The sequence below is a fragment of the Mobula hypostoma genome, chromosome 30 (genome assembly GCF_963921235.1).
Source record: "Mobula hypostoma chromosome 30, sMobHyp1.1, whole genome shotgun sequence".
In the NCBI taxonomy this organism is placed as follows: Eukaryota; Metazoa; Chordata; class Chondrichthyes; order Myliobatiformes; family Myliobatidae; genus Mobula; species Mobula hypostoma.
In genome coordinates this window covers 10,869,168-10,886,166 of record NC_086126.1, presented here as the reverse complement: position 1 = coordinate 10,886,166, position 16,999 = coordinate 10,869,168, and the positions used below count along the sequence as shown (strand labels likewise).

The 16,999-nt window shown below is 47.7% G+C and overlaps 1 protein-coding gene across 4 annotated transcripts in view; it reads right to left on the bottom strand.

The window, feature by feature from the left end:
• The window catches only part of ltbp3 (latent transforming growth factor beta binding protein 3), a 287,951-nt gene that overhangs the window by 198,624 nt on the left and 72,328 nt on the right, over positions 1 to 16,999 (bottom strand). Inside the window, exon 2 of one of the 4 annotated variants that reach the window (XM_063036415.1) lies at positions 575 to 658. The exons of the other annotated variants lie outside the window; for them this stretch is intronic. The gene's annotated coding sequence lies outside the window, so the exon portion shown is untranslated. The remainder of the gene's footprint in view (positions 1 to 574; positions 659 to 16,999) is intronic. 4 annotated transcript variants of the gene reach the window in all.

Sequence of the window (16,999 nt, the reverse complement as noted above, 5' to 3'; positions counted from 1 at the left end):
ACCCTGAAAAAAACAGTGACATTGTACAGTTACACGGTGACCCTCACGCTGAATAAACAGTGACTCTGTACAGTTTCACAGTGACCCTCACCCTGAATAAACAGTGACTCTGTACAGTTTCACAGTGACCCTCACGCTGAATAAACAGTGACTCTGTACAGTTTCACAGTGACCCTCACCCTGAATAAACAGTGACTCTGTACAGTTACACAGTGAACCTCACCCTGAATAAAGATTGACTCTGTACAGTTACACTGTGACCCTCACACTGAATAAACAGTGACTCTATACAGTTACACAGTGGATCTTAACCAGAATAAACAGTAACTCTATACAATTACACAGAGTGTGACTCTCACCCTGAATAAACAGTGACTGACCCTCACCCTGAATAAATAGTAACTCTATACAATTACACAGTGAGTGACCCTCACCCTGAATAAACAGTGACTCTGTACAGTTACACAGTGAGTGACCCTCACCCTGAATAAACAGTGACTCTGTACAGTTACACAGTGAACCTCACCCAGAATAAATAGTAACTCTATACAATTACACAGTGAGTGACTCTCACCCTGCAGCGTAGGTTCACAAGGTTAATTCCCAAGATGGCGGGACGGTCATACGTCGAAAGATTGGAGCAGCTGGGCTTGTATACCTGGAATTTAGAAGGCAGAGAGGGGATCTTATTGAAAAATATAAGATTATTAAGGGATTGGGAACGCTGGAGGCACGAAGCATATTCCCGCTGATGGGTGAGTCCAGAACCAGAGGCCACAGTTTAAGAATAAGGGGTAGGCCATTTAGAAGGGACCTGAGGAAAAACTATTTCACCCAGAGAGTGGTGGATATAAGGAATGCTCTGCCCCAGAAGGTTGTGGAGGCCAAGTCGCTGAATGCTCTCAAGAAAGAGATGGATAGAGCTCATAAAGATAACGGAATCACGGGTTATGGTGATAGGCAGGAACTGGATACAGATTGTGGATGATCAGCCATGATCAGAGTGAATGGTGGTGCTGGCTCGAAGGGCAGAATGGCCTACTCCTGCACCTGTTGTCTATTGTCTATTGAATAAACAGTGATTCTGTAGAGTTACACAGTGAACCTCACACTGAATAAAGAGTGACTATGTACAGTTTCACAGTGACCCTCACCCTGAATAAACAGTGACTCTGTACAGTTTCACAGTGACCCTCACCCTGAATAAACAGTGATTTTGCACAGTTAGACAGTGACCCTCACCCTGAATAAACAGAGACTCTGTACAGTTACAAAGTGAATGAACCTCATCCTGAATAAATAGTAACTCTGTACAGTCACACAGTGACCCTCACCCTGAATAAACAGTGACTCTGTACAGTTACACAGTGAACCTTACCCTGAATCAACAGTGACTCTGTACAGCTACACAGTGACCCTCACCCTGAATTAACAGTGACTCTGTACAGTTACACTGTGACCCTCACACTGAATAAACAGTGACTCTGTACAGTTACACAGTGAGTCACCCTCAGTCTGAATAAACAGTGACTCTGTACAGTTACAGTGTGAGTGACCCTCACCCTGAATAAAGAGGTCCTTCTGCAGCTGTACAGGGCCCTGTATGCAGTTTTGGTCTCCAAATATCAGGAAGGACATTCTTTCTATTGAGGGAGTGCAGCGTAGGTTCACAAGGTTAATTCCCGGGATGGCGGGACGGTCATATGTCGAAAGACTGGAGCAACTGGGCTTGTATAACTGGAATTTAGAAGGCTGAGAGGGGATCTTATTGAAAAATATAAGATTATTAAGGGATTGGGAATGCTGCAGGAACGAAGCATATTCTCGCTGCCCAGTGAGTCCAGAACCAGAGTTAACAGTTTAAGAATAAGGGGTAGGCCATTTAGAAGGGACCTGAGGAAAAACCTTTTCACCCAGAGAATGGTGGATATATGGAATGCTCTGCCCCAAAAGGCAGTGGAGGCCAAGTTGCTGAATGCTCTCAAGAAAGAGATGGATAGAGCTCTTAAAGATAGCGGAATCACAGGTTATGGTGATAGGCAGGAACTGGATACAGATTGTGGATGATCAGCCATGATCAGAGTGAATGGTGATGCTGGCTCGAAGGGCTGAATGGTCTACTCCTGCACCTGTTGTCTATGGTCTTTTGCCTATTGAATAAACAGTGACTCTATAGAGTTACACAGTGACCCTCACCCTGAATAAACAGTGACTCTGTACAGTTACACAGTGATCCTCACCCTGAATAAAGAGTGACTCTGGACAGTTACACTGTAATTCTCACCCTGAATAAAGAGTGACTCTGGACAGTAACACAGTGACCCTCACTCTGAATAAACAGTGACTCTGTACAGTAACACAGTGACCCTCACCCTGAATAACCAGTGACTCTGTACAGTAACACAGTGACCCTCACTCTGAATAAACAGTGACTCTGTACAGTAACACAGTGACCCTCACCCTGAATAAACAGTGACTCTGTACAGTTGCACAGTGACCCTCACACTGAACAAACAGTGACTCTATACAGTTACATAGTGAGTGTCCCTCACGCTGAATAAACAGTTACGCTGTACAGTTACACAGTGGACTTTAACCAGATTAAACAGTAACTCTATACAATTACACAGAGAGTGACTCTCACCCTGAATAAACAGTGACCTTCACCCTGAATAAACAGTGACTCTGTACAGTTACAAAATCAGAGAACCTCATCCTGTCTAAACACTGACCCTGCACAGTTACACAGTGACCCTCACCCAGAATAAACAGTGATTCTGTACAGTTACATAGTGAGTGACCCTCACCCTGAATAAACAGTGACTCTGCACAGTCACACAATGACCCTCACCCTGAATAAACAGTGATTCTGTACAGTTACATAGTGAATGACCCTCACCCTGAATAAACAGTGACTCTGCACAGTCACACAATGACCCTCACGCTGAATAAACAGTGAATCTGTACAGTTATACAGTGACCCTCACCCTGAATAAACAGTGACTCTGTACAGTCACACAGTGAGAGACCCTCACCCTGAATAAACAGTGTCTCTGTACATTTTCAAAGTGACCCTCACCCTTAATAAACAATGACTCTGTACAGTTACACGGTGACCGTCACCCTGAATAAATAGTGACTCTGTACAGTTGAAAAGTGAGTGACCCTCACCCTGAATAAACAGAGACTCTGTACAGTTACACAGTAACACTCACACTGAATAAATAATGACTCTGTACAGTTACACAGTGAACCTCATCCTGTATAAACAGTGACTCTGTACAGTTACACAGTGACCCTCACCCTGAATAAACCGCGACTCAGTACAGTTATACAGTGAGTGACCCTCACTCTGAATAAACAGTGACCCTGTACAGTTACACAGTGACTGACCCTCACCCTGAATAAAGAGTAACTCTGTACAGTCACACAGTAACCCGCACCCTGAATAAACAGTGACTCTGTACAGTTACACAGTGACACTCACCCTGAATAAACAGTGACTCTGTACAGTTACAAAGTGAGTGAACCTCATCCTGTATAAACAGTGACTCTGTACAGTCACACAGTAACCCGCACCCTGAATAAACCGTGACTCTGTACGGTTACACAGTGAGTGACCCTCACCCTGAATAAACAGTGACTCTGTACAGTTACACGGTGAGTGACACTCAGACAGAATAAACAGTGACTCTGCACAGTTAAACAGTGACCCTCAGCCTGAATACACAGTGACTAGGGACAGTTACACAGTGAGTCACCCTCAGCCTGAATGAACAGTGACTCTGTACAGTTACACAGTGACCCTCACCCTGAATAAACAGTGACTCTGTACAGTTACACAGTGAACCTCACCCTGAATAAACAGTAACTCTGTACAGTTACACAGTGACCCTCACCCTGAATAAACAGTGACTCTGTCCAGTTACACAGTGAGTGACCCTCACCCTGAATAAACAGTGACTCTGTCCAGTTACACAGTGAGTGACCCTCACCCTGAATAAACAGTGACTCTCACCCTGAATAAACCGTGACTCTGTACAGTCACACAGTGACCCTCACCCCGAATAAACAGTGACTCTGTACAGTTACACAGTGAGTGACCCTCACCCTGAATAAACAGTGACTCTGTAAAGTTACACAGTAACACTCATACTGAATAAACAATGACTTTGTACATTCACACAGTGTCCCTCACCCTGAATAAGCAGTGACTCTGTACATTTACACAGTGAACCTCACCCAGAATAAATAGTAACACTATACAATTACACAGTGAGTGACTCTCACCCAGAATAAACATCGACACTGTACAGTTACACAGTGAGTGACCTTCACCCTGAATACACAGTGACTCTGTACAGTTACACTGTGACCCTCACCCTGAATAAACAGTGACTCTGTACAGTTACACAGTTACCCGCACCTTGAATAAAATGTGACTCTATGCAGTTACACAGTGAGTGACCCTCATCCTAAATAAACAGTCAATCTCACCCTGAATAAACAGTGACTCTGTACAGTTACACAGTCAACCTTACCCAGACTAAACAGTAACTGTATACAATTACACAGAGAGTGACTCTCACCCTGAATAAACAGTGACTGGGTACAGTTACACAATGAGTCAAATTCACCCTAAATAAACAGTGACTATGTACACTTACACTATGACCCTCACGCTGAATAAACAATGACTCTGTACAGTTACACAGTGACCCTCACCCTGAATAAACAGTGACTCTGTACAGTTACACAGTGAGTGACCCTCACGCTGAATAAACAGTGACTCTGTACAGTTACACAGTGACCCTCACCCTGAATAAACAGTGACTCTGTACAGTTACACAGTGAGTGACCCTCACGCTGAATAAACAGTGACTCTGTACAGTTACACAGTGACCCTCACGCTGAATAAACAGTGACTCTGTACAGTTACACAGTGACCCTCACCCTGAATAAACAGTGACTCTGTACAGTTACACAGTGAGTGACCCTCACGCTGAATAAACAATGACTCTGTACAGTTACACAGTGACCCTCACCCTGAATAAACAGTGACTCTGTACAGTTACACAGTGACCCTCACCCTGAATAAACAGTGACTCTGTACAGTTACACAGTGACCCTCACCCTGAATAAACAGTAACTCTGTACAGTTACACAGTGAGTGACCCTCACCCTGAATTAACTGTGACTCTGTACAGTTACAAAGTGACCCTCAGCCTGAATAAACAGTGACTCTGTACAGTTACACAGTGACCCTCACCCTGAATAAACAGTGACTCTGTACAGTTACACAGTGAACCTCATCCTGAATAAACAGTGACTCTGCCCGTGACTCTGTACAGTTACAAAGTGACCCTCACCCTGAATAAACAGTGACTCTGTACAGTTACACAGTGACTGATCCTCACCCTGAATAATCTGTGACTCTGTACAGTTACAAAGTGACCCTCACCCTGAATAAACAGTGACTCTGTACAGTTACACAGTGACTGATCCTCACCCTGAATAATCTGTGACTCTGTACAGTTACAAAGTGACCCTCACCCTGAATAAACAGTGACCCCGTACAGTTACACAGTGACCCTCACCCTGAATAAACAGTGACTCTGTACAGTTACACAGTGACCCTCACCCTGAATAAACAGTGACTCTGTACAGTTACACAGTGAGTGACCCTCACCCTGAATAATCTGTGACTCTGTACAGTTACAAAGTGACCCTCACCCTGAATAAACAGTGACCCCGTACAGTTACACAGTGACCCTCACCCTGAATAAACAGTGACTCTGTACAGTTACACAGTGACCCTCACCCTGAATAAACAGTGACTCTGTACAGTTACACATTGAGTGACCCTCACCCTGAATTAACTGTGACTCTGTACAGTTACAAAGTGACCCTCACCCTGAATAAACAGTGACTCTGTACAGTTACACAGTGACTGATCCTCACCCTGAATAATCTGTGACTCTGTACAGTTACAAAGTGACCCTCACCCTGAATAAACAGTGACCCCGTACAGTTACACAGTGACCCTCACCCTGAATAAACAGTGACTCTGTACAGTTACACAGTGACCCTCACCCTGAATAAACAGTGACTCTGTACAGTTACACAGTGAGTGACCCTCACCCTGAATTAACTGTGACTCTGTACAGTTACAAAGTGACCCTCACCCTGAATAAACAGTGACTCTGTACAGTTACACAGTGACCCTCACCCTGAATAAACAGTGACTCTGTACAGTTACACAGTGAACCTCATCCTGAATAAACAGTGACTCTGCCCGTGACTCTGTACAGTTACAAAGTGACCCTCACCCTGAATAAACAGTGACTCTGTACAGTTACACAGTGACTGATCCTCACCCTGAATAATCTGTGACTCTGTACAGTTACAAAGTGACCCTCACCCTGAATAAACAGTGACCCCGTACAGTTACACAGTGACCCTCACCCTGAATAAACAGTGACTCTGTACAGTTACACAGTGACCCTCACCCTGAATAAACGGTGACTCTGTACAGTTACACAGTGACCCTCACCCTGAATAAACAGTGACTCTGTACAGTTACACAGTGATCCTCACCCTGAATAAACTGTGACTCTGTACAATTACACAGTGAGTGATCCTCACCCTGAATAAACAGTGACTCTGTACAGTTACACAGTGACCCTCACCCTGAATAAACAGTGACTCTGTACAGTTACACAGTGACCCTCACCCTGAATAAACAGTGACTCTGTACAGTTACAAAGTGACCCTCACCCTGAATAAACAGTGACTCTGTACAGTTACACAGTGACTGACCCTCACCCTGAATAATCTGTGACTCTGTCCAGTTACACAGTGACCCTCACCCTGAATAAACAGTGACTCTGTACAGTTACAAAGTGACCCTCACCCTGAATAAACAGTGACTCTGTACAGTTACACAGTGAGTGACCCTCACCCTGAATAAACTGTGACTCTGTACAGTTACACAGTGAGTGACCCTCACCCTGAATAAACAGTAACTCTGTACAGTTACTAAGTGACCCTCACCCTGAATAAACAGTGACTCTGTACAGTTACACAGTGACCCTCACCCTGAATAAACAGTGACTCTGTACAGTTACACAGTGAGTGACCCTCACCCTGAATAAACAGTAACTCTGTACAGTTACACATTGACCCGCACCCTGAATAAACAGTGACTCTGTACAGTTACACAGTGACCCGCACCCTGAATAAACAGTGACTCTGTACAGTTACACAGTGAACCTCATCCTGAATAAACAGTGACTCTGTACAGTTACACAGTGAGTGACCCTCACCCTGAATAAACAGTGACTCTGTACAGTTACACAGTGACCCTTACCCTGAATAACAGTGACTCTGTACAGTTACACAGTGAGTGACCCTTACCCTGAATAAACTGTGACTCTGTACAGTTACACAGTGAGTGACCCTCACCCTGAATAAACGGTAACTCTGTACAGTTACAAAGTGACCCTCACCCTGAATAAACAGTGACTCTGTACAGTTACACAGTGACCCTCACCCTGAATAAACAGTGACTCTGTACAGTTACACAGTGAGTGACCCTCACCCTAAATAAACAGTAACTCTGTACAGTTACACAGTGACCCGCACCCTGAATAAACAGTGACTCTGTACAGTTACACAGTGAACCTCATCCTGAATAAACAGTGACTCTGTACAGTTACACAGTGAGTGACCCTCACCCTGAATAAACAGTGACTCTGTACAGTTACACAGTGACCCTCACCCTGAATAAACAGTGACTCTGTACAGTTACACAGTGAGTGACCCTCACCCTGAATAACAGTGACTCTGTACAGTTACACAGTGAACCTCATCCTGAATAAACAGTGAGTCTGTACAGTTACAAAGTGACCCTCACCCTGAATAAACAGTGACTCTGTACAGTTACACTGTAACCCTCAGCCTGAATAAACAGTCACTCTGTAGAGTTACACAGGGCGTAACCCTCAGCCTGATGAACACAGCCCGGGACTTGTGGGTGAAAATCACAAGGAGTGTCTGGACAATTTGGGGAGGATCATGAGGAGCCCGGCAGGCTGTAAACGAATACGTGGTGGCCCTGTGCAGCCCTCGGCGATGGCGGGAGGGAGCAGTGTGGGAACCTGCCTGTGATACCTGCTCTTTGTGATTGTTTGTCAAATGACGGGCTGCCTAGTATTGAATCAATTCAGTATCAGTGACTCTGGACTGGCAGCTTCCTCTGATAAAGATGACAGGTGGAATTACACACAGGGGATAAGATTCACACTCTACAGATGTCTCAGTGCTCTGACATATTTTCAGAAAATAGTTTTTGGAACCCTCTTTATCTCTAGTAGTATAGAATTTATCAGCTATGATCTCATCCTTTCTAAAAGCATATTCCGTTTCATCCCTGCAAGTATAGAATTTGTAGTGTATGATCTCACCCTGTCTCTGTAGCCTTTGTCCCCACCTTCCTCTTCATCTCCGGAATTTATAAAGATAAGAGATAGTGCCGCCGTTGGCAGTCCGTAGTCTCTCTCTCTCTCACACACACACACACACACACACACACACACACACACAAAAGGCTGGAGGATCTCAACAGCTCAGGCAGCATCTACAGAGGGGGAGAGAGAGGGAGAGTCGACGTTTTCGGGCCGAGACCTAACATCGGGACAGGTCTGAGTCCTGACAAAGGGTGTCCTCCCAAAATACTCACTCTTTATTCCTTCCCGTAAGTCCGTGGTGCCCCTTGGTTAATAGGTGGATAGGTTATTGATCCCAAAGGAAATTACAGTGTCACAGCAGCATTACAAGCACAGAGATTTACAAATATTAGAAGAGAAGTATAAAAGAATTTTTAAAAAGTTACCTCAAAAAGTCTAACAGGAGAGGGTCATCACTTTCTAGGTCATAGGTTGACTCATTATAGAGCCTAACGGCCGAGGGTAAGAATGACCTCATATCGCGCTCTTTGGAGCAGGGCAGTTGTCTCAGTCTGTTACTAAAAGTGCTCCTCTGTTCAGCCAAGGTGGCATGCAGAGGGTGGGAAACATTGTCCAGAATTGCCAGGATTTTCCGTAGGGTCCTTGTTCTACCACAGTCTCCAGTGTGTCCAGTTTGACTCCTATAACAGAGCCAACTTGTATAATCAGTTTACTGAGCCTGTTGGCATCACCCGTGTTGATGCCATTGCCCCAACGCACCACCATATAGAAGATTGTACTGGCCACAACAGACTGGTAGAACACGTGACGGAGAGGATTTGCAGCATAGGGAAGGTTGGGAGGCCCTGCTTAGATGCTGCCTGGGCTGCTGAATTCCTCCAGCATTTTGTGTGTGTGTTTGTTCTGGTCCAGATTTACAATCCCTGACTTCACCCTTTCCACACGGCCTGCTCCTTTTCGTCTCCGGCTTACTGACGGAGACGGCCCAGGTGTAGCGAAGCTCCCGGCTCGCGCGAGGCTGACGACACACTCGGCAAGGGACGCCCCGACGGGGGGGGGGGGGGAGTCGCTCTGCTCGCCCGGTTCCAGCGGTTTAATTCAAAAACCCGGCTGTGCTGCCTGGGAAGTTAAGGATCGCCGTGTCGGTCCGCGGCCTCCCCTCTCGTGCCACCCTCAGGGTGGAGGAGCAACACCTTATTTTCTGTCTGGGTAGCCCCGCACCCCCCCCCCCCAGCCTAATGGCACGAACAGTGAACAAAACTTCCTCCCTCCGACCTTTTACCTCTTCCCACCTGCCTCTCACCTCCCCCTGGGTCCCCTCCTCCTTCCCTCTCTCCCATGGTCCCCTCTCCTCTCCGGTCAGATTCCTTCCTCTCCAGCCCTTGACCTTTCCCACCCAGCCGGCTTCACCCATCACCGTCCAGCCACCCTCTTTCCCCTCCCCTCCCATCTTCTTATTCAGGCATCTTCCCCCTTCCTTCTCAGTTCTGAAGAAGGGTCTCTTCCTGAAAATGACGACCGTTTGTTTCATCTCCACAGACGCTGCCTGACCAGCTGAGCTCCTCCGGCGTTTCGCGTGCCCTTGCCGGTCGGTCGCCGTGCCGTGGGGGGGTTCAAGGAAGGAAATCAGCCGCCGTTGCCCAGGCTGGCGAACATGCTGGGTTACAAAGGGGGCAAACCTCACCACCCAGGACGTGCCACCTTCTCAATGCTACCATCAGGGAGGAGGTACAGGAGCCTGCAGATCCACACCTAACGATTCAGGAACAGCTCCTTCCCCTCTGCCATCAGATTTCTTTACACTTCCTTTGCTCTCTTTTTGAACTATTTTATATATTCTTTGTGGTAAATTATCGTAATTTTATGTATTGCCCTGTAGCTGGTTGTCCATCGTGTCCGGCGATGACAGGAATCCTGTGTGGGCGACCTTCTAAAGTCGTCGCATTGGGGCGGTTCCACTCTCTCAACCTTGGAAGTCCAGCTCCGGTGTCCAAAGTTCAAAGTGCAAAGTTTATTTTCGAAGTACATGTACGTCACCACATCCAACCCCGAGATTCATTTCCCTGCGGGCATCCCCAGCAAATCTATAGAATCGTAACTGTAAACAGGATCAGTGAAAGGTCAACGAGAGAGCAGAAGACCATAAGACATAGGAGCAGAATTAGGCCATTCAGCCCATCGAGTCTGCTCCGGCCCTCAGACAAGAAACTATGCAAATGAATAGCAATAAATAATGAGAACATGAGATAAAGAGTCCTTAAAGTGAGATCGTTGGCTGTGGGGACATCTTAATAGATGAGTGTAGTTGTCCCCTTCTGTTTGAGAGCCTGATGGTTAAGGGGTGGTAACTGTTCCTGAACCTGGTGGTGCGAGTCCTGAGGCTCTTGTACCTCCTACCTGACGGCAGCAGCAGGAAGAGAGCACGGCCTGGGTGGCGGACGCTGCTTTCCGATGGCGGCATTGCATGTGGATGTCCCATTGCATTGTACTGCCCACAATGTTGTTCGCATATTTATGGAGATACAACTTGGAATAGGCCCGGCCCTCCGAGCTACTCCCCCCCCCCCCCCCGGCCAATTGTCCCCCCACCGGACAATTCGCAATGACCTATCGAACCTATCCGTCTTTGAACCATGGGAGGTAACCAGATCACCTGGGGGGAAACCCCAGCGGTCACGGGGAGAACGTACAAACTCTTCGCAGACAGCGGCGGGAATTGAACCTGGGCCGCCTGCACCGTAAGCCGCCATGCTGACCGCTACGCTACCGTGCCGCCCGAGGTTTGGACTGACTTTTCGGCCTAGTCCGCCTCCATCATGGGCGCCGGTCTCCGTAGCAACCAGGGCCCTGGTCAGGCCCCACTTGGAGTACTGTGCTCGGTTCTGGTCGCCTCACTACAGGAAGGACGTGGAAACTATAGGGAGGGTGCAGAGGAGATTTACAAGGACATTGACTGGTTTGGGAAGCATGCCTTATGAGAACAGGTTGAGTGAACTCGGCCTTTTCTCCTTGGAGCGACAGAGGATGAGAGGTGACCTGATAGAGGTGTATAAGATGATGAGAGGCATTGATCGTGTGGATGGTCGGAGGCTTTTTCCCAGGGCCGAAATGGTTGCCACAAGAGGACACAGGTTTAAGGTGCTGGGGAGTAGGTACAGAGGAGATGTCAGGGGTAAGTTTTTTTACACAGAGAGTGGTGAGCGTGTGGAATGGGCTGCCGGCGACGGTGGTGAAGGCGGATACGATAGGGACTTTTAAGAGACTTTTGGATAGGTACATGGAGCTCAGTAAAATAGAGGGCTGCAGGTAAGCCTCGTAATTTCTAAGGTAGGGACATGTTCGGCACGACTTTGTGGGCCGAAGGGCCTGTATTGTGCTGTAGGTTTTCTATGTTTCTATGACAACTTCAAAAGGCGATATCTCAAAAAGGCAGCGTCCATCATTAAGGACCCTCATCACCCAGGACATGGCCTCTTCTCATTCCTACCATCAGGAAGGAGGTACAGGAGCCTGAAGGCACACACTCAACGATTCAGGAACAGTTTCTTCCCTTCCGCCATCCCATATCTGAACGGACGATTGTTACTTGACGCCATTTAGTAATTTACAGTAATTTTATACTCCTGCACTGCACTGTTGCCACAATATAAGCTTCGCATCGTATGCCAGGGCGATAGACTTGATTTCTCTTTTAACAGCACAGTCTCTCTGTTGGACCCCTGCGTTTCGAATTCCGGGTCAGACGAAAGGGCAGGGCGTCAGATTCCTACACAGCACGACAGCTTATTAAAATAGGATGTTAGATGGCGGGGCTGACAGTTGCCTAGGGGACACCGGATACAGGCACTAATTGGAAACGGAGCTGGCTGTGATGGCGATTAGCCCCGGAGTCCCCCGCCGCTCTGTGATTTATTGACGCGGCCTGTCAGCTCGCGGGGAAGGCTGCCCAACTTGAAGAAAACAATCCTTCGTCGACTCTGGTACTCGAGCCAAGATTCAAGAATAACTCCCAGCGACTCACTTCATTCCCCCTTCCCCTTACCTGGTCTTATCACCTGCCACTTGTTCTCCCTCTTCCCCCCACCCCCCAACCTTCTTATTCAGGCCTCTGTACCCTTCCTTTCCAAAGCGACACTCACACAATGCTGGAGGGACTCAGGAGTCGGGCAGCATCTATGGAAAAGAGTAAACCGTCGACGTTTCAAGCCGGGACCCTTCATCAGGACTGTCGGCCCGAAAGGTCGATGTTGCTCGGCCTGCTGAGTTCCTCCAGCGTCTTGTGTGTGTTGCCTTGGACTCCTCCTGTTTGTGATTCACCCTTCCCGAAGAAGGGTCTCGGCCCGAAACGTCGACTGTTTATTCCCGCTCCATAGATGCTGCCCGACCTGCCGAGCTCCCCCGGCGTTTTGTGAGCGTGTTGCCCAGAGCACGTCTGTTATTTTCCCTTTCCTCCAACCAAGTAAAGTTCACAGTAAACTTATCAAAATCCGTATATGTCACCGTATGCGACCCTGAGATTCAGTTTCTTGCGGGCATTCACAGTGGTACAAAAATACAACAGAACCGATGAAAAACTACACACACACAGTCTGACAAATGAGCAGTGCGCAAAGGTGCTAAGGCTCTTCGTACAGGCGTACAGCGCAGTGACATATCCCTTAGACCACGACTCCTCACCAAACACTAACCCTACACTCATCCCAATTGACCCCAATTTCCCACCGACTCCCTCCGCACAGACGCTCGGGACAGTTTGCAGTGAACAATCAAATCTCTCTCTCTCCCTCCCCCTCCCCCCCGTCCCTCTATCTCTCTCTCCCTATCTCTTTCTGTCTCTCTCCCTTCCCTCTTTCTCTATCTTCTCTCTCCCACACTCTCTCTATCTCCCTCTCTCCCACTCTCCTCTCTCTCCCCCCTCTCTTTCTCTCCCCTCTCTCTATCGCTCTCTCTCCCACCCTCTCTCTCTCTCCCGCCCTCTATTTCTCTCTCCCACTCTCTCTCTCTTCCAGTCTCCTCTATCTCTCTCCCTACCCCCTCTCTCTTTTTCTATCTCTCTCTCTCTCCATCTCTAGCTATCTATCTATCTCTCTCTCTATATCTATCTATTGAAATACAACGCGGAATTAGCCCTTCGAGCCACATCGCCGGCAATCTCCCGACTTAATCCCAGCCTGATCACGGGACAATTTACGATGACCAATTAACCTAACAACTGGCCCGTCTTTGGACTGTGGGAGGAAACCGGAGCACTCGGAGGAAACCCACACGGTCACGGGCCAAACGTACAAACTTGGCGGGAATTGAACCCCAGTCGCTGGTACTGTGAAGCGTTTTGCTGGCGGCCATTATTGGGGTGTGGGAGGAAAGCAGGTCACCCGGGTGACAGCTCGCGGATATCGCACTGCCATCGGAAGACCAGGGTTCGATTCCCGCCGCTGCCTGCAAGGAGTTTGTCGGTTCTCCCCGTGACCGGGTGCTCCAGTTTCCTCCCACAGTCCATGGGTCTCATGGGGGCAACGGGCATCACATGGGCCCGTTGAGGCAGAAGGGCCTATAACTGTGCTGTATCTCTAAATAATTTAAATAAATAAATGATTCCTGGCTACCTGTGATTCTCAATTTTCTTTTTTTTTTGGGGGGGGGGGTGTCTGATGCTCTAACCATGATTTATAAGCACAACTCACAACCATCAGCTGATGTTGACCTTTCACCTCTAGCTGTCCCTGCTGAACGCCTGATCAATAATAATTGGTTCCTAATGGCTTCAAACCACCTTTACTAATGTTGTTTACATTGTAAATACATCCTGGAATTTACGTAATTATGCACATTTTATTCCATATCTGTTCTTCTAACTTTATTTTTATTCAATTCTTTATTCTTTATAATTGTTGAATTGAATTGAATTGACTATATTACATCCTTCCTATACATGAGGAGTAAAAATCTTTACGTTACATCTTTGTCTAAATGTGCAATGTGTGCAATCTATAGTAATTTATAATAAAAATTATGTACAACAGGACAGAAACAAGATGGTTAAATATGAACAGTCAATATGACACAGCAATACAGTTGCGTCAGCATGAATTAACCAGTCTGACGGCCTGGTGGAAGAAGCTGTCCCGGAGCCTGTTGGTCCTGGCTTTTACGCTGTGGTACCGTTTCCCGGATCCAACACACCATCTTGTGCCAACACACCACAGCAAATTTCTAATGCATCGACAATCAGTGGCCATTTTAATTAGGTACACCTGCTCATTAATGCAAATATCTAATCAGCCAATCACGTGGCAGCAACTCAATGCACAAAAGCATGCAGACGTGGTCAAGAGGTTACGTTGTTGTTCAGACCAAACATCAGAATGGGGGAAGAAATGTGACCTAAGTGACTTTGACCGTGGAATGATTCCTGGTGCCAGATGGGGTGGTCAGAGTATCTCAGACACTGCTGACCTCCTGGGAATTTCATGCACAACAGTCTCTAGAGCCTCCTTCTCTGTCCGTCCTCGGTCGCACACAGATATAGAAGGACTCGTCATTGCTGTTTCCGTTTGACCAGTCAGGGTTGTTAGCCCTGAGCAGAACCCCCCGAACCTGGAGGACCACTGGACCACTCTTAGTCTGGCCTCTACCCTTTGACCCTGTTTGGCCCGGGTGACCCTCCCAAGAGCCAAAGCATAAAGCCCCGACTCCAGGCATCACCAGGTCACTGAGGCAAGCAAGTCTCCAAACCCTACAACGAGGTTGTGGTCCTCTTGGAGGGTACCAGCTTCAGCTCAGGCAGTATACCGAGGCCCTACCTACCCTCTCAAATGGACATAAAACCACCAGCTATAAATTCCAAGACATGCTGGCGAATTTCCCCCCCCACCCCCGGTGTCCCATGCACTTTATGTCTCACCCAAGCAACAGGTAACGTTTGTGGGAGGGCCTTGGATATGATCTCGTATCGTGAAATCCCGACGAAGGGTTCTGAAAGCAAACCAGGGGAACACCCACAAAATGCCGGAGGAACTCAGCAGGTCAGGCAGCATCTACGGAGAGGCTCTCTTTGGGCTGTAAAGGAAGGGGGAAGAAGGCAGGATCAGAGGGTGGGTGGGGAGGGGGGTTGTAGGGGAGGAAAGAGAACAAGTTGGCAGGTGACAGGTGAGACCAGGTGAGGGGGAAGGTGGGTGGGTGGGGGGGGGAGGGGTGGGATTGCAGCATGGTGTCCGCGCTCGGCTGGGGGGGCTGGACTCTCCCGCCAGTGCTGCCCTCTTGTGTTTGAATAGTGGAATGGCAGGCTGGAATGTGTGCGTCAATTGCTGGAAGTTGTCACTCAGGGTCTTGGACTATATATATATATATATATATATATATATATATGTTTCTTCTTTTGAGTGAAAATGGAACAGTTCAGCATTCAACACAATCATTCCTCAGAAACTGATTGGAAAGCTGAGCCTACTGGGCCTGAACACCTCCCTCTGCAACTGGATCCTAGACTTCCTGACTGGGAGACCTCAGTCAGTCCGGATTGGAAGCAGCATCTCCAACACCATCGCACTGAGCACGGGGGCCCCCCAGGGCTGTGTGCTCAGTCCACTGCTGTTCACTCTGCTGACCCACGACTGTGCTGCAACACACAGCTCGAACCACATCATCAGGTTCGCCGATGACACGACCATGGTGAGTCTTGTCAGCAAGAACAATGAGTCAGCATACAGAGAGGAGGTGCAACGGCTAACGGACTGGTGCAGAGCCAACAACCTGTCTCTGAATGTGAACAAAACAAAAGAGATGGTTGTTGACTTCAGGAGGACACGGAGTGACCACTTTCCGCTGAACATAAATGACTCCTCTACGTTAACAGCACCAAATTTCTTGGTGTTCACCTGGTGGAGAGTCTCACCTGGTCTCTCAACACCAGCTCCATAGCAAAGAAAGCCCAGCAGCATCTCTACTTTCTGCGAAGGCTGAGAAAGGTCCATCTCCCACCCCCCCATCCTCACCACGTTCTACAGAGGTTGTATTGAGAGCATCCTGAGCAGCTGCATCACTGCCTGGTTCGGAAATTGCACCGTCTCGGATCGCAAGACCCTGCAGCGGATAGTGAGGTCAGCTGAGGAGATCATCAGGGTCTCTCTTCCCGCCATTACAGACATTAACACCACACGCTGCATCCGCAAAGCAAACAGCATTATGAAGGACCCCAAGCACCCCTCATACAAACTCTTCTCCCTCCTGCCATCTGGAAAAAGGCATCGAAGTATTCGGGCTCTCACGACCAGACTATGTAACAATTTCTTCCCCCAAGCCATCAGACTCCTCAATACTCAGAGTCCAGACTGACGTCTACATCATTTATTATTATATTGTAATTTGTCCTCTACTGTGCCTATTGTCTTGTTTATTAATTATTGTACTGCCCTGCACTGTTTTGTGCACTTTATGTAGTCCTGTGTCGGTCTGTTGTCTAGTGTAGTTTTTGTGTTGTTTTACGTAGTCTTGTGTGTCCTTCTGCTGTCTCACATAGTCTAGTGTAGTTT